This window comes from Balearica regulorum, chromosome 18 (genome assembly GCF_011004875.1).
Source record: "Balearica regulorum gibbericeps isolate bBalReg1 chromosome 18, bBalReg1.pri, whole genome shotgun sequence".
In the NCBI taxonomy this organism is placed as follows: Eukaryota; Metazoa; Chordata; class Aves; order Gruiformes; family Gruidae; genus Balearica; species Balearica regulorum.
In genome coordinates, this window is record NC_046201.1 from 1,760,468 (window position 1) to 1,780,991 (window position 20,524).

The window sequence follows — 20,524 nt, forward strand, 5'->3', positions numbered from 1 at the left end:
TCAGTCTGGAGGGTTGTTCCAAATGGGAAAAGAGGGAAAATTACACACTGTTGGATCTGCATATTGCACAGCTCCGATCTTAGCACCTCTTTTCCTGTTTTAAGGCTTTTACGGTGCGGAGGGCAGTTGTTTGTGCAAGACCAGGGAAAAAATATTCTTAGTACATCCTTGGTTGAGATTTCTGGGATGTTTCTGTGCCATATAATCCTACAAGGGGGTTCTCAAGAGCAGGAAAGTGAGCCTGAAGGTTTATTTTAATATAATCTTACAAAATGCTGACGATAACTAAAAAGCTTTTGTGTCCAGAGCTGGTTTGCATGGGGAAATTGTTTAAATCTCTCTCTTGCTGTTGTCTTCTCGTGTTCTTACAGGAACCACAAAAGCATTACAGACCCGACACACGCGCCCTCCCCATCTCATCTCCTGCAATCCTTCTGCTGTGCCTGAAGCAGAAAACAAAACCGCCGCTCCAAACCCCATATGAAAACAGGAGGGAAGAGAATGGCCTGGATTTGCTTTCCTTTTACTGCAAAATAATTTCCCTGCCATAAAATTACCAGCGAGAGCCAAGGGAAGATTAGGTCATAGGGAAAAACGCCGGTTGGGAAACAATGGAGGGAGGTGCTGGTAACGGCCGGGGTGCGGGACTCCCCCCACCCCGCGCTTCCCCCCGGGGACCCCCACCTCCGCCGGGACCCCCATCCCCGCCAGCCGCAAGCCCCAGCGCTGCTCCCCCCGGCTCGGCTCCGCAGGGGGTGGGCAAAAGGCTTCGGCATCCCCAGCCCTTTTTATTTCCCAAGCTTACAGTGACAGCGAGGGCTGGAGCATCCCAATTTCTCCCGACCTGGGGTTCAGTCTGGGCTGGCAGCAGGGGCAGGCGTGAGCCTGGAGCACCAAGCAGCATCTCCCCCCCACCCCGTGCTTTGTTTCCCCCTTTCCAGGCCATAATTTGTCCCCGAGCCGCTCTGCCTCCGTCCCTACCGAGTGGCTTGGCTCTGCCGGTGGATGAACAAACCCTCGGGGGGGTTTGGGGGTGCTTTTCCCTGAACCCGGAGTCGCTGGCGTGTCCCTGGAGGTCAGAGACCCCCGGGAATTTGGGGGAGATGTCTTAAAACTTCTCTTGGTGCAGGTTTCAGAAGAGCCCTCCGGTGCCCTCCAGCTCTGGGTGGTGGCTGCCAGCACCGGAGAAAAACCTTTTGGAGAGCAGGGAAACACATCCAGACACCAAGGGGGCCCCGGGGCCTCCCAAGTCATTAAACAAATTAAGTTGTTTAGAACAAGGAGGCCCAGGTGACTGGGTGTGAAAGCCCCCGAGGCCTCGGTAATTGCTGTGTGAAGGCAGCACCGGTGGGTGGAAAGGAGACAAAGAGACTTTGGGGGATTTTTTCCTCCCGCCAGGTTCCCCCGGCAGCAGCTCCAGCCTGGTTTGGCTTCGTGGGACGCTCGGGGACTCGGCCACGCCGGCACCGGGAGCCCGGGCTGGGATGCCTGAAGTGATGCTGCGCCCCGGAGAGGTGCTGTGCTGTCCCTGGGCTCAGGGATGGGGCAGAGGCAGGGACCCCCGAGGACACCCCCCCCGGCCCTCCCACGTGTGCTTCCTTGCCTTACAGGGACCTTGGCGCAAATCCCCCGAGGGCTTTCGTTCCCTCTGAGGCCGCTCCTCGCTCTTGCTGCCTCCAGAGGCTCAGAAGACGCCCATGGGCAAAAGGGATTTATTTTTTTTCCCTTGTGCAAATCTTTTTCCCATCTGCTTTGTGCAAAGGTGAGCTGAGAGTCCACCTCCACGCCAAACCACCAGCGTGGTGTAGCTTCACCTCTCGTAACTCCAGAAGGAGACGGCGCTGCCTTGCCCTGCATCCAAGGAAAGATGCAAAATTCCCAAACTCAGCTGCCTCTTGATTTGCAGCGTTAGACACACGCTGTGCTCAGACAAGACGACAAGCTGATAAGGTGGAGCACCGCAATCTCCCTTGGCGAGCGGGAGCGGGATGCTGCGCCTTGGGAGCTGCGGGAGGGAGCAGGAGCCTCTGCCGGGCACGGGGACCCCCCGGCTCCAGCTCCCCGAGCCCCGTGTGCTCGGCGCTGGCCGTGTGGCGCGGGCTGGGCAATCGTTTCTTAAGGACATCGACCTTTCGGGTCCCTTTCAGTTATTGTTTGATCAGTGCTTCTCAAATCAAGAAATCTGAAAATACCAGTGGGGAAACCCCCACCTTCTGCTGCAAAGCTGCGAGCTGGGAGGGGACGACGTCCCTTCCGGAGCCAAATGCGGAATATTTAATCACAATTATTTAATATGGCCAGGACCAGCTGCACAGGGCTGCCTAGCTCCTCTGCTTGGGCCAGGCCGAGAGACCCTATTTGCAAAGGTCAACACAGGGGGGTCTCTGCAGGGCCTCGGGCTGCGGTCAATGCAGCGAACCACCCTGCACGGGGTGGAAAATGCTGGTGAGACCCGAGAAGAAGTCTGAGGTTCCTCCTCCGGTGGGGGTGGCTTCTCTCTCGTCTTTTTTTTTTTTTCCCTCCCCCTCTCCTTGAAGCTCTCCGAAACAAGTGCTGTTTTATTGCAGATAATTTACCAGCTGCACAAAGGCTGCCTTGTACCGCTGAGCTCCAGATGTTTAACATTTCACAAAAAAACCTAATCATAAAGTACCTGTTTCACTGAAGCACCAGCTGACCTGGATGGGGAGAGAGCTGCCTTCCAGCCTTTGCCTTCCCTTTCACAGGCAGCTGCCGGCAGCTCCCAGCCCTCGAGAGAGCAGATAATACCCGACGCACCGTAGGTGACTCGGAGTCACGGTTCGTGCTGCCCTCGTTCGGGGTGCAGCGGATGGGGTGCCGCGTGCGGAGCCGGGCCAGCGCGGCTTTGCCGGAGATGAGCTCGGCAGGAGCGGCTGCAGGGGCTGATCCCGTTTGCGGATCCCTTTTGCAGGGGGTGTCTGCAGCGGATCAGCCCCTGATGGCTCCGTCGGAAGGTGCCTACAGGTAGGGCCACAGGGAGGAATAGCTGCTTCCCACCCGTGGCCCCGGCTTGTGGGAAGTGGAAATGGGATGGGAGATGCTGCCTCAGCAAGAGCAGCACGTGCTGCAAGGGTGTCCCGGGAGGAGAGCTGGAAGGGCTCGTGCCGGGGATTTTGTTGGCCCTGGGGACAGCGGGCTGCAGGTCTGGGCTGTTCCCAGGGGCTCTGGCGCAGCCCCGGACATCCGGCTGCTCGTGCTGCCGCAGTGCCGGAGGTGCTGGGCTCCCCCCGGAGAAGGTGGCCCCAGGCCCCCGCTGTCAGCTCCGGATGGATCCTGCAAAGTCCTAAGGGCTGCGGTCCTGCAGGAGAGCGGTTGCCTGGCTCTGCTCTATCCCCACCCCATTCCTTTGACTGCAATCCCTTAATTGTTTCAAAAAAAGCACATGACAAAAGGCAGGGAGATAATTACAGTCCCTTGCCCCCCCCCTTATCTCCGGGGAGAGTGTGCTGGGCAAATAGAAATCGGAGAATTAATTCTGGCGGTGGCTGAGGCTCCGTGGACCAGGCTCTGAATGACAGGCAGGGCTGATTTACTGCCGTTGTTCTCAGCTATATTCAGCATTTTATTGCAACTATAATTATTGCTCTCCGTCAGGATCTCGCGGACACGTCAGGCCGGCACCAGCCGTTCCCCGCTCCCGTGGGCAGGCAGGGCTGGTCCCACCGCGTCCCACCGCGGCGGAGGAGGGCAGGCGATGCTGCCCAGCGTCCCCAGGCGTTGGGGGACACGCTGGCTCCCAGCAGGCAGCGACCCCCTGCCTTGCCATGGAGCTGCCACGCGGGTGAGCGCGTGTTTCTGGGACGGGGAGCCGTGCTGTGTTCCTCCCCAAAGCTCGTGGCCGGGGGTGGGCTGTGAGAAATGAAGGTGCAAGGTGCAGCCAGCGCGGGGCTGCGGGTCCCCCCGTGCCCTGGGGAAGCATTTTCGGCAAAGGGTTACGGTGGAGGGAGCAGGCGAAGGAGGTGGCGATGGCCAGGGGAGCGTCTGGTCGCGTGTGGACAGGGCAGCATCCGACCCAGCCTTCGGCTGGATGAGGCATCTCGTCTGTGAGATCCAGCGTGAGAAGCAGCAATCGCTCCGCGATGGCGGAGGTGGAAACCCAGGCGTGCGCGTGTGCTGGGAGGCAGGAGGAGAGCTGCCCGTCCTTCTCGCCTGCCAGACGGGACGCTTCGCCGTGGGACAACGGAGTGGGCCGCAGGCTCTCCTGGCAGCTGAGAGGCCTCGGGAGTGGACTGACCCACTGGAAAGCGCTCCCCGGGCAAAGCAGCCCCTCATTCGCATGCAAAACGTGCAAGGGGGGAGGGAAGGAATCCCTCCGTTGGGGAGCAGAGCCAGGCAACTTCGCCGCAATGAAGTAATCCTCCCCCGGCACCCTGAGCATATAAAGCACCACGGAGCACAAGTGCCTCTCTGTCCCATCTCTTTCTTCTCTTTCCCTTTAATAATCTTACTCTTTTGTCCCCATAGGTTTTACCCTCCGTGTCATTGTCCCCTTCTGCTCCGGTCGCTGGCTGCCCATCGCGGCCGGACCCTCTGCCTCGGAGGTGCTCACGGTGCCACCTGTTTTTTCCACTTTATTTTCCAGGACACCTGATGTATTTATTTTCTTTTAATTTTTTTTTTTTTTTTTTTTTTGCCTCTGGTTTAGGGTCTATTAAGTTTACTCCTTCTTCCCCTGCCCTGGGAGACCCGGTTAATGAGTAACCATAGTGTGCTTGGAGGCAGCTGTCTCAGACAAACTGACGGAGACTTTTTTGGAGCTGCATAAGGGAACGTTTGTTCTGCAGCTTCTCAATAGATCCTTGTGCAGGAGGCAAGAAGTGTGGGGAGAGAAAGAAAGAGACATTAAATCACTGGACTCCTTGAAAATCTCGCTGCGTGTGTGTGTGTTTTTATTCCTTTATATAATAGATGTTAGATGAGTCACCTTTTCAAGTTTAAATGAATTTATCTTCACGACGGAGCACACAATGTACTTTTTAAGAGCGTTTTGGCTTTAAAGGTCTTTTTAAGTAACTTAAGTATAAACCACACAGCCTGTATATACACTGGCATGGGGTTAGCGTCACATGAGTTTGGATTTTCTTTGTCCCGATCCCAGTGCAGAGCAGATTTTGCTCTTACGGTTCATAATTTTACCTGTTCCCATCCTTTGCTTTTGTTACCTGGAGACTTTTGGGGGTTTTTATCAGATATTTGCCGTCAGGGTTAAAGGCTGTTTTGTCTTCCCTAGGATGCCCGGCTGTTGCAGCACGGGCCAGGTAGGAGATGGAGTGCTGCGTAGCGTGGAGGGGAGCACACCGGGTGAGCGTCCTGTGCCCCAGATCTCCTGCGTGACCTTGGCAATGGCATTTAAACCTCTCTTCCTTGCTTTGCTATTGTCACTATGCAAACAGGTGACGGACGTGCCTTTTCTCACACTTGCAGTGGTTTTTTCCTTCCTAGTGTGCAAGGAAGCTTGTGGAGGGTGCGTGGGGTGTTGTGAGCAGGCAGACAGTCGCGGGAGCAGGGTACCAAATTGCTCCTGGTTGTCTTGAAATGTCTCTCCCTCTCCCTGTAGCTCCGTAATCCTTTGGTTCACATCAACCTCCGAGTTTCTCGTGGCCAGCCGTGCACCTCGCAGAGCCTGGTGTGTGATTGCTGCGTGCCAGGGAGCGTCGCGGTCCCTGCTCCCGCTCCCTGAAGCCGGACGGGGACATCATGGCTCTGCAGCTCAGTGCTGTGCTCTCCCTCTTGCCCTGGGGTCCTGGGCATCCCCGGTGACCGGCATGCCGTGGGGTGCAGGACGGCACAGCCTGGCCCTGCACCTCCTGTCCATCGCGTGGCCAGCCCCCATCACCCAGCCATCCCGTGTCGGGACCGGTGACGGTAGCGAGATCCTTCAAGCGTTCCTGCTCTACACTTGCCTGGGGCAAACCACCCCGTGCACAGCACCTCCCGCATCGCTCCGCGTGGCTTTGCACCTCACAGACCTCAGCCCAAGCAAAGCATGCTCACGCCGTCAGCAGCCCGGAGGGGAAAGGAGCGATTCCCGAGGTGCGGCCGTCCTTCCCTCGCCGCTCCCTGCGGCCCCTCGCCCGCTCTCGGGGCCGGCTTTGCCCCAGCTCCCTCGGGGCAGGTTTCCCACCGCTCTCGCAGCCGGAGCCGATCCAGGCTGCGACCCAGAACCGGGGAGAAAACTGAAAACACGTAACCACACTTTTCCTCCTCTTTTACAAAACCTCGGGTTTTGTTTTGCTTTGTTTTTTCAACTTTGGGATTGGTTCAAGTTTTGGGTAAAGATTCAGGTTGTTTGTGTTTTACCTGAAACGCAGCTCCCCGTTCCCTGGAGCAAGGGTTCTTTATGGGCTCTTGCAGACACTTGGCGCTCTCAGCACATGAAATAAAAAGCTTTTTGTTTCCCTATTTCAATATATTTATATACATTTAACTGGTTTTGGGAGGGTATTTGAAGGTCAGAGGACTTTCAGAGGTTGCGGTGCTGGCCAGGCCCTGGGAACAGCCGTCCTGTGAGAACTCATTCCCAGCTCACCCTTCCCGAATCTCTTTCTCCTTTATTTCGCCAGTGCCGGTGCCCACCACCAAATGCTTTCTTTCTTGGTTGGTTGGTTTGGGTTTTTTTTTTGTAAAACTCTACAGCAAAGTCCATGGTGAACTTTGTAGATGTGCCATTCACAAACTGGCGTGGTAAAAGTAACACGAGCTCGGGCTGTGAACCCAACCGTGCTACCGAGAAGGTGTTTGTACTAACAAAACTTTTACAAGAATAAGCAGTTTTTTGGGCTCCGCTCTCCCACAACGGGCCGGTGCAGCTGCAGGTTAGGGCAGACGGGCTCCGCTCGCCTCGTGGTGCTTTCCCTGTTTGTCTGGAGGAGTCAGCAGCCCAGTTCTTTCTCCCTGCCAAACCCTGGCAATTCGGTACCCTGAGGGTATTTTCAAGCTGGAGAAGAACCGGTGCCCGGCCGTCCTCCCGGTGGTATTTCAGCCCCGTGGGGCAGCGTAGCTGCGCTGCAGGGACCCCGACCCCAAAGCCAGCCCCGCAGCAAGGCGCAGAACTTGCCTCTCCAGAGAAACCCTCTTCCCTTTCCATTCGCTGTTGTGCTGAGGATTTCCTCTGCTTAAAACCTTTCACAAAGCAACTCAGAGGCAGCCTTGCCAGCGCCCGTGGGCAGTTTTGCCCCGTGTTCGGCAGCCCTTGGACCAAACTGCGCCGTCCTCCCGGCCAAGGAGTGCCCCGAGTTCCTGCCCTCACGGGATAAAGGATGCTTTCAGCTGCTCTAAGTGGATCTGCTGGGAAACCACTGCTTTTCCGTGACTTGGAAACATCTGGTTGACATTCTTACGTCCACCGGCTCTTGTGTAATTATCCTCATTACCTGATCCGCGTGCACTTTATCTCGCTTTATGGGCAATTCTGCTCTCCTTCCCTGCCCGCACCACCCACCACCATCACACAAGCACACGGGCCACTTTCCTAATTAAAACTTTGTGGTTTCTTCCTCTGGCTCAGGTCTCCCCTCCCCATCTCAGCAGTGGCTGAGGAATGCGAGACAGGAATGCTGTCCTCTCGCAAGGAGCCAGGGAAGGGGGGGGCGGCTATCACTTAAAAACAATGTCTTTGTGTTTCCAGCCGGCTGTAGTCACGCAAGGCCGTGCCGGTGTGTTCACGGCCGCCTGTCCCGCGCCTGCTCGCCTGCTGCCTCACCTGGCACCGATACGGCAGAGTTCAGCATCTTCCAAAACCTTTTAGCATCACGTCATGTTCTTGCAAAACCAGGGCTGGGAGCATCCCGTAAATCCATGCCAAGCTTTGCTGTGAACGAGTACCTCGCCTTTCCGGCCCAAGTCCTTCCTCAGACCGTTCTCGGAGGCTGGCTGGGGGTCTCTGTGCAGAGCAGAGGTACCTCGCCGGCACCTGGGTACGTTGCGTGGTTCTTTTTACCGGTCGGACGTTGCAGGCAAACGCCGGTGGAGCCGTGGCAGAGCCTTACAGCGCTGCGAGTCGCTTTGGGTGAGGATGTCTAACAGAACTGTGTCCTGTGGGCGCGTGGCTCTGAAGGAAACGCCGCTAGAAAAGGGAGCAAAGCTCGCTAATTAAGTTACAAAAGTGGTAATTTGCTTTCTGAAATCCCAGGCCATCCAACCACACAGCGCTGTGCTTCCAGCCTGCGCCCAGCCGACAGGAGCCCTCCAGGGACCCAGTTCAGGTCTTGCTGGGTCAGCAAGAGCCTTTCCATTGACTCCGGCGAGCTTTGGGTCTCATCCTGCCCACGAGCATCAGGAGGCCCAGTGCTCCTCTCCCACCCAGCGCAAGGGGTTTCTGCTGCAGAGCAGGGGCCAGTTCTGCATCCGTGCGGCTGTCTGTCTGCAACCCAGCCCTGGGTTTATGGTCCGAGCTGCTTTCGGGGGAGTTCCTGGCTGAGCCAGGTGAGGAACAGCGTGCCTGGACCCCGGCACATCCAGCACCTCCCTCCCTGCTATAAATACCAAACTAGCATCTGCCATTTCTGGCGCTGGTGCTATTATTTTCCACCCTCGTTAGCCGCTCCTGAGGTTTCTCACCTGGTGCCCAGGGCAGGCTGCCTGCTTGTGTTTCTCGTTTGCTGGTTCAAGTCCTGCCACGTTTGGGAAGGTGCAACCTCTTACGGGTGAAGGTTTCCTAAAAGCGAAGGGAAGCAGGAGCCAAGCGGGGCTCCGGAGCGGAGGGAGAGGAGCAGGCAGCTCTTCTCCGCCGGTGACTCAGAGCCAGAGCAGCGAGCGTCTGCACACACGCAGCCAGCCAGAGGAAAATAAGCTCCATCGTTTTACTGACCGGCAAGAAAAGGGAGAAAAAGAGAGCAGCCAAATTTCTGTGCTTGAATAAAAGCAGCGGAGCTCTCGGAGGCCGGAATCAGGACTTTCCTACCACTTCCCAACAGTGGAGGATCGTCAGACAGACAGCGCTGCACCTTCCCGGGCCCTGAAGCTGCAGAGACTTGCAGAGGCGCAGCGCCAGGCTGGCACGGGCAGAACCCCAGGGGAGCAGGGCCCGGAGCCCCGCTGCTCCACACGGGCATCGTCCCGCCAGCCGAGGGACGGGGACGGGACAGGGTGGCTCGGGGGGACACGCGGGGGCTGCGGCAGAGCCCCGCATCGGTGCATTTTCCCAGCTCTGCTCTTCGCTGCGAGTCACGCTCTGGCGCTTGCCAAACAGGTTTTAATTTCCAGAACGTGGGTATGAAAAAAGCAACACAACCCCCTCCTCTGCAGTGCTAAAATATTTTTTTTTTCTTTTTAATATACCATAAACGATGACCTTTTACCTCCTTAAGAAGGCAGCCAACACAAGCACAACAATGTGATTTGTGCAGCATTTCAGTTGCGGTTTCTTCAAGAAATTCATCTGGTCTCGAAGCAATTAAGGGAAGGGAAGCATTTCCACTCCGGCTTTGGGCCCTGAAAACCTGCCAGGAGGGTTTTTTTTTTCCTTCCCCTTCGCTCTCCCTCTTTCTCCCCCAGCCCCCCTTGCTCACTTGTCCTAGAAAACGTCTGCGGTTTCACTTCGGCAGCTCTCCCAAGCACGTGAGGATAAATCCTGACTCGACGCAGGTGGGAAGATGCTGGGTCCAGGTCCCTGCTCCTGCGCAGCTGATGGGGTGGGATATTGCCCGCCCAGAGCCGAGCCCAGTGCCCGGCCAGCTGAGGGGCGCACAGGATCGTCCCCCCCCCCCCGGCCAGCACCTTCTGCACCCTCCACCCTCTTCCCTGCCCAAAATTCGGTGGTCCGTCTGGCAGAGGGGCCGTGCCTTGGGGCTGGTGTCTCCTTTGGGGCATTTCCCCGCGCCGTACGAACCCCTGGACCGAGTCAAAAGCACGCGGGGCTCACAGAGCCGCAGGGAAACGCGTGGGACAAGGCCCCATCCCGCGATGGTGACTTTGCCTGGACGGAGTGTGCTTGCAAGAACGGGCCTTAAATTAGCCCCTAACTCAACAGCACAGTTAATTGCTCATTCATTCCACAGATGGGTTAATAATTAAGTTAAATTAATAATTGGGACAATAATTAAACTAAACAATAACCAATACCTGGGACAATTGAAGTAATCGGTCTTAGCGCTAAGTATTTGGTGGGGTTACTCATTTACTCAGCAGTTTACGGGACAGATTCCGCACCCGGCCGGTTTGGCGTCAGGCCCGGTTTGCCGTGCCGCGGCGGGACGCGACTCCTGGAGTCCCGTGATCTGCGGAGCTTTTCCAGGCGAAACCACCGGCTTTCCCCAGCCCGGGGAGATCGCGGAGAGCAGCGGGGACCCGGCGAGAAGCAAAACCTGCCCCGACCCTGCCACCGCCCCGGGGCCTCCCCCACCGCCGCGCCGTGCCCTCCCCGCGGCGGGCCGGGCCGGACAGACGGGGGGAGGGACGGAAGGACGGAGGGAGGCGGCTCCCGACCCGGGGGGGAGGAACTACAAGTCCCGTGAAGCCGCGCCGCCCGCCCGCCCGCCGGAGCGGGGCTATATAAGGGGGGAATGGCCCGGCCGCCCCAGTCGGAGCATCCCTGGCTGCAGCGGCGCCGGGCCCGGCCCCTCAAACCCCCCCCAGCCCCCCAAACCCACCCCCCCGGCCACCTGCACGCCCCGGGCCGGCTCCTGCACCGGCAGCCCCGCGGACATCCCCGCTGGCGGGGGGGCTTCTCCGCAGGAGCGGGGCCGTGCCCGGACCCCCGGAGGGGGATGTGGATATGGACGAGGAGGAGGAGGAGGAGGAGGAGGAGGATGCCGCTCCCCGAGCCCCGGGAGCGTTTCGGCGCTGGCAGGAGCAGCGTGGGGATGCGGGGGGGGAGCGGCGCGGAGGCGGCAGCAGCGGCGCGGCCCGTCGGAGGTAGGTGCCCTGCTCGGCCCGGGGGGGGTGGGGGGGGAGAAGGGGGTACGGGGGCTCGGGGTCCGCAGCCCGGCCGGGGCACCCCCGCCGTGCCTTGGTCCTGCCGCGGTCCCGTTACTCGGTGCGGCCCCCGGGGTGGGGTAGGGGGTTAGGGGGGAGCCCCCCCAGCCCCGTGCCGGCTCTGTGCCCGTACCGTCCGCCTTTGTGTCCCGCCGGGTCCGGGCCGCCCCCCCCGGGGCGAGGGGCTCCGGCCTGGGGATGCTCCTTGTCCGGAGGGCGAGCGCCCGGTCCCGGCTAGCCAAGAGAGGGAAGGATTCCTCTTCTCTCTAAGAAAAACCCTGTGGACGTTATTTTTCTTCGGTTTTGTTGGTTTTTTTTTGGGGGGGGGGAAGTGGGGAGAGGACACGACATGATTTTTCCCTTCCCCTCCTGTGGGAAAACCTTGTTTGAAAGGCTCGCAAGGGCTCGGTGCGACCGAGGGAGCGTGGTGTGCGCCGGGCAGGTGCCTGGCCGAGGTGATGGGTGCGCTATGGCCTTGGGGAGCCGGCAGCCCCCCCCTGCTCTGCTGGGGGCTGAGGGGTCTCCCCAACATTTGAGGGGTCTCCCCAGCATTAGGTGCTGTCTGGCATGAGCCCGGCAGTGAGGAACACTTGATCGGGATTGGTGATGCAAGGTATCTGTGATGCACAAGAGCACTTTGTGTGAATTCTGGAAAAATATGAATGACTCCCTTATTTTGCTCGCTACAACAAAAAGACCACACCAGTCTAGACCTGCAACCAATAACACACATGAAAATTAGGGCTGTCTGCTCTGAGGGACCCAGCGCGTTGAGGAGAACACCAGCCCTTCCAGCGTGTGAGCCTGCTGATCCGTACGGAGGGCGAGGGATGCTTGTTTGGAGAAAGGATGTTTGAGGTTACTTTGATGTAAACAAGAGAAGCTTTTATTGCCCAGACATTGTTAGTTGTTGCTCTTTGCTGGCTTGGAATGTGTTTCCTCTGAAGGGTTTTGAGACTAGAGGAATTGCTCAGCTCTCTTGCTAATTGAGACATCTTTTTATAATCATGGTCACAGCTGGTGGGATGAAAGTGGGGGGAGAGGACTGGTGTGCAGTGACTCAGGCCTTGGGAAGAAGCTGCATCTCGGTTTTCCTGGCATTGTGAAGGGGAGATTCCAGCTTGGAGGCTGGAGCCGTGTACACAAGGATGCTTTTCTTCTCTACTGTCAGGCAGGTGGTATTTTCAGGACATGAGCTTTCTCGTTTCCCTGTAAAATTAGGGATGGGTGGAAAAATCTTTCCAGGTCTCCCCAGTTAATCTCAATCCTTCCCACAGGTGTGAGACCAAACATGTGTGGTGAGTTTGAACCCACTAATGGGGAGACATCATGGGGCAGAATGGTGCTGCAATATGTTTGTGCTCGCCTTTCTCAAAGGCTTTGCTGCAAAAAGAGCCAGAATTGCTTGGACTTGCTCTTCATAGAAAGCTGCTTATTTACTGGTTGCTTTCCATGTGCAGGTGTCTCAAATGAAAGCTAGTCTGAGATGCGGCACCCCTCAAGCTCTGTGTTGGTGATAACCTTTTGTGGGGCGCTGTCGAATGGCAGCGGGGTCCCTCTCTGCAGCCCCTCTGACAGTGGGGATGTAGAGCTTTCTGACGGGAAGAAGGTCTGTAACTCAAGCGTGAAGGTGCTTCGCAAGCACAGCATATGTGAAGAGGAATACAATCCATTTCTTGCACTGGCAGGAGGAAGTAACCTCACTCTTACGGCCAGGAGCGTTCCCTTCGTGGTGTCTCCCGAGCTGCGGGGTAGGACGGCTGTGCTGTGGGAGTTTGATCTGCATTTGCATGGCAGAAACCCACTGTGGAGCGTGGGGAAGCCCGAAGCAGGGTGAGACGCTGGCTGCGGTGGGCAGCAGTCACCGGCGTGTTTCTCTGCAGGGCTCAGGTGCTGTGCTCTGGCAGATTTGGTTACTGTGGCCGGAGATGCTGGTGCTGCGGGTGCTTCTCCTGCCCCACAGGCTGGGAGCAGCAGCGTGTGTCCCTGCCCAGCCACCTCCGCTGCGCCGGAACATCAGTGCCAGCAAAGTCCAGAACGGATCCTCCTGCCTGCAGCAACCGGGCTACAAGAGCCACGGGGGAAACAACCCGAATGGTCTCAACCCCAAATCTACTGGACTTTGTCAGGACGCGGTACGGAGGCATTGGATTGGGGCTGGTGCTGGCAAAGGACCCTGGCAGAGAGCTCTGCCGGGGCCGTGCTGGAGCTCTGACCTGGGGAAGGCAGGTTCACCCTTTCTGCGCTGGAAGAGGAGGGATGCCCTAAAACAAGCTGGGGGAATTGGTGGTCGCAGTGGATTTGCAGTGGACATCATGACATGTTTGAGACCCAGCTAGAAATTAAACTACATATTATGGGGGTTTCAGTAGCCTCTAAACCAGACTCAGGTGCTATTTCATCTACACTTGCCTGACTTGGGGCTCTGTTGCAGGTTGCAGAGCAGGCAGGACGTAGGGGAGGGATGTTGGGACCTGGGACCTGACTCTTTCCTAAGCAAATGCTTCTGTCTGCAGCAAAGCACAGCTGTGAAACCTGGAAGCCCTGGGCTGTGACCTGGCTCTTCTGAGGGCTGGATTTTGGTGTGCATTCCTCTTGTCCTTGGTTTTAAATATATCTGATATAGTAGCATCACTTCTCCTTGGTCATGGGTGTTTTTCAGTAGTGACCGGCCCAGATCTGGACTGTTTTGGACTCAGGCTCTTCTATCTGGGGGTTCTTCTGTATGAGAAATGATCAGAGTGTCTTAAATTTTAGGAGATCAAATGTCTTGGGCCACACCCGCTCCCCCTCCCTCTGGCTCTTTGAGCCCCAGACAATGGGGGGATAATGCCAGGAGCACAATGCAACTTGCTGGGGGGTTTTTTTGTTTGTTTGAACTTTGAACAGAAAAGCAAAGCAACAAAAGAGAGGGCAAGAAAAGCACAGTGTTTTGCCAGCTACCGAGGCCGGCCAGAAAGCTATAACTGCATTACAAAGGGCAGCCTTGTTCAGAGTGGCTTATTTCATCAGAAAGATGTACTTAAAACAAAAATTAAGGGGCAAATGCTAGCATAAAGTCCCCCACGTTAGTATAAACACTGCATGAAAACACTTTTATTACCTCCTATAACTCCCTAATAAATACTGTTCCTTTTTGATGAAAGCTCTTAACGCAGGATTAGGGTTTGCAGTGCGTTGCCTTATTAGTCCCTGGAGACGGAGCCCATGTTCAGTGTGGCTTCGTGTCCTGCTCTGCAGCCTGGTTTCAGAGCCTCAAAGTTTCCGCCTTTCTTCGTTTTGGGTTTTTCCCCCCTGTGGCAGCATCTGAATTGCAGGCAGCATTTTCCTGGACCAGCACCCAAGAGGAAAACTGGAATGAATGTGGTTAGGGAGGTTATTCTCACTTCTAGTTGGTCTGTAAGTGTGTCTTCTTCCAAACAGGGCTGATGAGGTGTGAAGACCTTGGCCCCAGGGTTGTGCTGCACCCATGCCGAAGAAGGTAACATTTTTCCTTCAATTGGCTGGCTTTTTCTGCCAAGCCACAGATGTTTTTCGAGGGCTAAAACCTAAGCCTTTAAATAAATGTGTTTGATCCTTGGGTGGTTGTACAGCTTTCCTGGAAAAAAAAAAAAAGCAAGCCCAGAATGGGTTTTGTATCAGGAGCAAACATTATCTAGTCAGGCTCTTTTTAATGCTTCTTCCTCCAGGGCTGTTTTCTTGCCTTTTCTCCCTGGGAGAGGATCAGAGCTGTCGTCTGTCTGGTATGGCTACAGCAAAATTACCCGTAGTCTTGCAAAGGAGTAAAACTGCAATGGCTGTTCTCAGTAAAGCTCAAAGATGACCTTGAACCTCTCAAAGAACACGACTTGGTCACGAGCGTTAAAAGGCTTTTGCATGGTACTGTACGGGAGCTTTGGACTGGCTGTGAAGTGGTGCTGTGGATTGTTTGAACGTGTCCTGTACCGGGTCAGGTGAAGGCAGGATGCTTTGGGACCTCGGTGTCACATCCTCTCCAGTCTGGGATGGACGGGGGCTTCACTGCTGTCACTTGAGTTCCCCTCAGCTCCTGCTGGTGGTCCTTAAACTGCAGGTTCAGGTCAGTGTGTTTCAGGAATGGCTTCTGAATTTTGGAAGTTTTTTCCTAAGTTGGTGTGAGGGAACGCATTTCTGGTGTGTGGGCTCATGCTGGTAGCCAGGAAATGCAGAGAAGGTCCCTTTAGGATCTGTGGGTTGAATGATCGTGGTGTTTCTTTGGCAGGTGGCATTCTCTGCCCATCTTCGTGTTCTGCAGATAAGCTCAGCACTAGGACTGGCACATGTCCACGTAGGGTGTACGGCTGCTGGAGGGACAGGAATCTGCTGGCAGCACCTGGGACCTGGGGTGCCAGTGACACCAAGAGGCAGTCTGACTTGTTCTGCAGCTGGATGGCCAAGTGCCTATCTCTGATGCAATGAACTTGGAAGTAAACTTGATGAATTCAAGCTGACAGGAACTTTTCTGTCTTTCTAAGACAAGAGGGTCCTGCTTGGTGATTGTTGGGAGCCTCTGAGCAGAATCTGTGAGCTGAGTGCTGCCACCTCTGAAAAGCAGCCTTTGAGGAAAGCCTGGGGAGAACAGGTCCCCTTGTCTGCTGGGGTGAGGTTGTACGTGAGCTCGAGCGGCCCTCTTCCTTCATGGCCAGGGAGGTCTGCTATGGGCTTGATATTTGCACATGTGGTTCCAGCATCTCCTCACAAGTTGGAGGTGAGAAGGAAATCAGGGAGCCTGGTGGGGTGAGGTCCTGCTGAGATGTTGCACACCTCTGGGGTGCAAGCAGGGCTCAGTTTGGGGGTGGGAAGATGTCAGCATCTGGGCTGTGGTTGCTGCTGCGGATGCCGCAAATGCTGAAACAAGTCACTCTGAGAGTGGTTGGGATCTGTTGGTGCTAACCTGGAGCTGAAGCTCACCAGCTGTGGCTCTGGCTCCTCTTTCTGGGCTGTGTAAAGCTGAGAGTGTCTGCAGAAGAGTCTCCGTTAGGAAGTTAGGGAGGAGCCGCTCACCTAGAGCTGGCTGGCAGGTCTCGGTCCGTGTGAGCGGTGGGCAGGCTGTGTGTCGGCCGTGGAAGTGCCGTCCTGTCTCTGCAGAGTATCCTGCAGGTTTGCATCCCCGGGGGCATGTGGCTGCATGCACTTGCTCCTGTATTGCTGGAGGGACGGTGGCATCCTGGTCCATCAGCGGACACTTGACTCAAATGTGGTTCCCGGGAGATTCCCTGTTCTGCAGCTTATTGCTTCTGAGGCAGGAGGGCTTGGAGGCAGCAGAGCAGCTCGTCCTGGGGAGGAGAAGGTGGCTCATGTAGCGGGTACCTGTCTGTGGGAGGGAGGAGGACATCTGCTCGCAGGGTCTGGGCAGCTCCCTTGGCAAAAGGAAATGGGATGGTGACCGTCATCCTACCTCTTGTGTTTGTCCGAATGGTATATGTCAGATCTTCCCAGCCGAGGACTTGGGAGGGGGAGGGAGGGCTTCCCAGCCCGGCAGACTGGATGGGAAATAATGATCCCCTTTTTATAGCTTCTTCAATTGTTCCTGAAAATCCTTTTTAAAAGGAGGAAAGTTCCTTCCTTCCTTTCAGCTCCCGGTATCTTTAAGAATTCGCTCTATTGTGAGCCCTGGACAGAGACCCTTCTATGAGGGCTGCATAGGCGCTCTTCGGAGGCCCCCTCCCGCCCCCTCCCAACAAGCCCCCATTCTCCTCTGAAGAGGGTCCCTCTGTCTAACGCCAAGTAACTCTTAAGGGTAGCATTTATCCTCGGGCACTCAGCTCACAAAGAGTGTTGGAGTGTCAAATAAACTCACTCCAGCCTGCAAAGAGAAGAGGAAGAAAATACAAAACCCCCTTTATTTCCACCCCTGCAGGGAAACAAATACGGACTTTGTGCTGGAGAGCAGCAGCGCCCTAACGAAGCAGGGTAGTGCGTGTACTAATGTATCTCTAATAAAATTGTGTGTGCACGCACACGTGATAGTGTGTGCACGGACCTGGCAGACGAGCAATAAATCAAAATCCCTCTAAAACAAGCGTTGGCCGTTCTGCGTGTCCGCTGCTTTCTAGGCAGAGGTGGTCACTGCTGGCTGTCGGTGAATTCTGTGGGTTTGTTTTTGGGGAGGGGTGCCGAGAGGAAGATGCTGGTTCTGTCCTGGGCCCTCTGCTGTTACCAAGGTGAGGGACGGTGGGGGCCGTGCTCAGCCACATCCGCAGCGGGTCCTGTGATCCCTGAGCAGACCTTTGGAAGGGCTCAGCACAGCCGAGCTCTGCTGCAGGTGCTGATTTCATCAGGGAACTCTTGCAGGAGGGGAATTCAGCTCCTTGCCCTGCTGTGGGGACCTTGCCATGGGAGATGACGGTGCTGCACGCCCTTGCAGCTGATGCGCTGCTATCGGTGCGAATTGTGGCGGTTTTGAGCCTTGTGGCTGCCTTTGTCTCCGCTGCTGTGCAGCGGCGATGTGCTGCCCTGCGAAGAAATCGTTGTCCCCCTTCTGCGGATGGATTTAAACTGTAGTCCTACATGTCGGCAACCAGTGTGACCAGTACTGACCAAACAACTGGGACACCAACGTCTAAGCTAGGACTGCCTGCTCCCTGGGGATGTGTCCACCAGCATGGCCAGTACCTCTGCTCGGCAGCAGTAAGAAAAATCCTTTGTGGTCCTGGCTTCTTAATGCTGAATTTGGGAATATCTTGCAGCTGTGCTACATGGGATGTGCTCAGGTGCCCTGGGATGTTCCTGCAGCTGACAGCAGACCTGTAGAACAAGATGCAACTCTGGCTGTGCTGTGCTCACTGCTGTTCCCTCATCCTGACGCTTGTTTCTCTACAGGTTTTGGTAGCTTGTCGTTACTGAAAGGGGCAGATGCTGTCAGCCGCAACAGCTGTTGGACTGTCCTCGTACCTAGAAGTGAGGAGACAAGAGTGTGACCACGTACAGGCTTGGGACTTCTTCCCCTCCACCAAGCAAATGGTTCTGAGCCAAGAGGATTTGTCTCTGGATGCTTTATCTCTACTGGGATCTCTGGAGTGATAAGCCATCGTGGACTGATGTGGGTTTTGGATGCTCCCTTCTGTCTGTAGCCGGGAATGTCACGGCCAGAAAGTCTGCAGACACCTGCTGCTCTCAAAATCTGGTGGATTACTACTTTTGGCATTATTCTGCTAGTGCTGTGGTTTTGACTAATCTGGTGGAACTGGCTTCACTACATGAAATCTCCCAGTCGACAGATGTGGAAAAGCAGTGGTTACAGCCAAACGCTACAGTGTCCCCTCTCTTTTCTGGGCTGCTTACTCTGAGCATCGTGGCTCTGGAGGAGGAAGGAGTCTACGCGCATGTGTAGGACAAGTCCTGCTGGTGAGTCACGAATATGTACTTTTCTTCCCTTTTTAAAAAACAAACAACCCTTCCTGTGCAACTGGCTTCCTAGAAAATGATATTTTCCCTCACTTGAGGAAAAAATGCCAAATCTAGTGACCTGCTGCTCCAGGGGGAATAGGCGAGTAGACAGGTTATTTCTGAAAGCTGAAGTGGCTTTTCCTCCTGTGTTAATCAGAGCAGTAACTTTTTAGTACCATTTGAGCCTGAAATCCCTAATAAGAGTTTTCTTCCTGGAGTTATATTGCTGAGTAATGGACAAAGGAATTAAAGCGAGGCAGTCCCCAAGCAGGTTTTTCTTTCTTTCCCTGGCGAGGAGGAACCCTGCTGACTTTCCGCACTTTAAAGCGTGTGGAAACAGTGGTGGTGGCTGCATGGGGGAGCCTGCGGCTTGTTAGGCTGACTGGGAACAATGTGTGGCTTGTCTCGAGGGTACCGCAGGGCTCCCGGTGCCGGGGCGGATGCAGGGGATGAGCCGAAAGGCTCCCTTCGGAGGGCAGTGCGGTGTAAGTCTCCTTGCTGTGGAAAAGCCATTTTTCTGGGGAAGGGGCCGGGGGGGGGAGGTTGCTAGAAAATGATGCCGGGGCTTTGGATTTTGAGGGGACTTGTATCGGTGTTGATGGACATCTTGGGGTGTGGTGCTGGGAGATTTTTCCCTGAGGGGCTTTGCAGGAGCAGCCGTGGCTGTGTGAGGGTGCGTGTCCTGGGAGGATGAGGATTAAACGTGGGGATTTCTGCTTGGGTGGAGAATGAGCTGGTGACCCCTGTGCTGGTGCAGACGGGGTTTGCCCTCACCAGCCCGTTGTACTGTCTCTTGTCCAGAGGTAGATGTGATGGTCCCGTCTTGGCTTTCCTCGGGGACTGGCCCACTAGTGACGCCTGGCTTCTGTGGTCCTCGTGTCCTGGTGAGGACATTCCCCTTGAGTGTCTGTTCCCTGCGCAGGCTCTGAGCCTGCAGCTGCTTGGGCCCTTTGCTCTGAACTGGGGTGGGTCCAGCTTGGTTTTGGGGTATGGAGCAGCACTGACTCTCACTTGGGAAGGTGCTGCAGTTCACCCTGCCCAGACTGCCCTCTCACGTCTGTTTTTCTGTAGTGAACTTTCCTCTGGGAGAACAAGGCTGAGAAATGTGATGAATAAAGGGAAAACTGCTGCTGGGAAAGACTTGGGGTTTTTTTAAAAGTACATTTCTGGTTAGAGCTCATCTGTTCTTGTTTGCTGGTGATCAGTCAGTCCAAGAAGCCTGATGCAGGCTGGCAGGAATGCGAGGTCTATGTTAGTGTCTGTTGAGGAGCAGTACGGCTGTGGACATGTTCTGCAGCAGCTGAGTGGTTGACACTGCCAGTGTGGTTAAAGGGAAACTGAGAAAAGCTGTAAAGCTGCTGTTTTCCCCTTACTGAATGCAGATCTGGGAGGATGTGGTGTGTGCCCTCCCCAGAGACAGCTCTGCCAGCTGGGTGCTCCTCAGGATGGACGGAGATGGCAAATGCAAACCTGAAGAGCCAAGTGGTTGAAGATTGCTTGATTGATGTTCTGTACTGCAACTTCAAACTATTTGAACAGAGTTTCAAACTATTTGAACAGAGCTGGGATGTTTCAATTTCCTGCCCTTGTCAGTGCCTGACTGGTGCTGTTACAGCTCAGTCTCTTCCCAGACCCTTGTGATTGTGGTTTTTCCTTGATGAGCATCTGAGTGTACCAAGTCCTTGACTTCATCCCTTTGCAACATGAGTCTCTTGGCTTCCTGTCCCTGCCTCTGAAACGCGAGGAGGAGGAGGGATGAGATCGTGGACATGCTCTTGCTGGTCACACAGCAGATTCTCAAGTGCTGAGCTCCTTGGGCTGAGGCAAGGCAGAGGCTTTCCACCCCGAACTAGCGTAACTCAGCTCAGGCCTGCTTGGCTCTGCACCAGCTCCTGTGATAAGGGGCCAGGCTGGTACTTGGAGTTTGGCTTTATTTTGTGCATCTTCAGCTTTGAGAGATGCCCTGTGAGCGGATGCCTTCGCTGTCTGCTTGGTTGCTCTCTGCATGTGTGTAATAAACGATGCACCAAGCTCTGCTTGCTCTGAGGACCCTGCTGGGAGCCTGCGTCACCGGTGCAGATCTCGGTCGTCCTGAGGCCGCTCGCGGTGGCCGCATGGCAAGGCAGGCTCAGGTGGCTGAGACAGTCCTGTTCTGGTACCGTGCTTTGTCCTGGATCCTGCA

The 20,524-nt window shown here is 55.7% G+C and overlaps 1 long non-coding RNA gene across 1 annotated transcript in view; it reads left to right on the top strand.

The window, feature by feature from the left end:
• Positions 1 to 10,539: 10,539 nt before the first annotated feature.
• Positions 10,540 to 20,524, top strand: part of LOC142604345 (uncharacterized) — a 57,622-nt gene continuing 47,637 nt past the window's right edge. Inside the window, exons 1-2 of the long non-coding RNA XR_012838212.1 lie at positions 10,540 to 10,875; positions 17,776 to 18,300. This is a non-coding gene — a long non-coding RNA (uncharacterized LOC142604345). The remainder of the gene's footprint in view (positions 10,876 to 17,775; positions 18,301 to 20,524) is intronic.